This window comes from Bidens hawaiensis, unplaced genomic scaffold (genome assembly GCF_021521415.1).
Source record: "Bidens hawaiensis isolate Kalapana, Puna unplaced genomic scaffold, B.hawaiensis_p1.1 tig00093560_1, whole genome shotgun sequence".
NCBI classification, from domain to species: Eukaryota; Viridiplantae; Streptophyta; class Magnoliopsida; order Asterales; family Asteraceae; genus Bidens; species Bidens hawaiensis.
In genome coordinates, this window is record NW_027504493.1 from 22157 (window position 1) to 23599 (window position 1443).

The following is a 1443-nucleotide window of genomic DNA, read 5'->3' on the forward strand; positions in this document are numbered from 1 at the left end:
AGGGCACCATTAGTGTTATAACTCACCCGAATGGGGTCGGTGTGATAAGGCATCTTCACTTCTATTTTCTTTCCTTGCTTGTGAATAACAAAGAACTCATAAGGCATAAGTTTCAATTGTAGACGTTGTTGCTCGGTAGTTGTAATACACTACTTAAGTAAGAACTCCAAGGTGTAATGATCGGTACGGATGAGAAAATGTTGGGCCAAGCAGGTAATGACTCCACTTTTGTACTGCCAATACTAAAGCCAACAACTCTCATTCATAAGCTAATTTAAATCGATTAGAAGGGGAAAACCCTTGCTAAAATAGGCCACAGGGTGTTATGCTTGAGACAATATCACCCCCACTCCATCAGACGAAGCATCACATTCAACGACAAATGGTTCTAAGAAGTTGGGTAACCTCAAAACAGGTGTGGACAGCAGTGCTTGTTTTAGTTTATTAAAGGCGTTTAGGGCTTCTTCCGACCACATAAACCCATCTTTCTTAGTCAACATTGTGAGAGGTCGTGCTATCAAACCATAGTTTTGAACGGAGCGTCTATAGTATCCCTTTAGACCAAGTAAACCTCTCAATTCCCTCACTGTTGAAGGTATCGGCCAAGATTGCACTGCTGAAATTTTTTCTTGCTCAACTTTAACACCTTCCGAATTAACCACATTCCCGAGAAACACCACTTGTGGCTGCCCGAAACAACAATTCGACATCTTAGCAAAAAAATTGATTGACGTATAGCAACTTTAGGGCATGTTCCAAATGAGACCGGTGTTGCTCCATGGTATGGCTATAAATCAGGATATCATCAAAAAATACGAGTATAAAACGACATAAAAAGGGGCGAAATAAATCGTTCATAATGGCTTGAAAACTGGAAGGCGCATTTGTCAATCCAAATGGCATAACCTTGAACTCATAGTGCCCTGAGTGAGTACGAAAAGATGTTTTTGCAACATCTTGAGCAGTTACTCTCTTCTAGTAATACCCAGATCGTAAATTAAGCTTTGAAAATCCCCGTGCACCATACAACTCATCCAGTAACTCATCAATATTCGGAATGGGGTACTCTTCGGCTATGGTTGTCTTATTAAGGGCTCGACAATCAACACACATTCTCCAAGTTTTATCTTTCTCTTTTAATAGTAATACTGGACTCGAAAACAGGCTAGTACACGCTTGAATAAATCTAGCTGTGAAAAGTTTTATCATTCTCCTCTAGCATTACTCACCAGAACTAATGCCATTTCCTTGTTTCCCTTTATGGCAGGATTCGTGCATTCACGAGCGAAGTGAGCCGACGCATGAAAGTTATAGCACCTCAAAGTATCTTTGTTAGATCCCACCTTCTAGCTGACTGGCATATTCCATTTGTTTCTGCATGTTCTTTTGGTAAATTTCTTTGCCATGAACACTTCCATAGCTATTTGCCAAGAGATATCCATT

At 40.3% G+C, this 1443-nt stretch overlaps 1 pseudogene; it reads right to left on the minus strand.

Moving 5' to 3' along the window:
- Nucleotides 1-323: 323 nt before the first annotated feature.
- LOC143608009 (putative mitochondrial protein AtMg00860 pseudogene) lies at nucleotides 324-710 on the minus strand (annotated as a pseudogene).
- Nucleotides 711-1443: the final 733 nt, after the last annotated feature.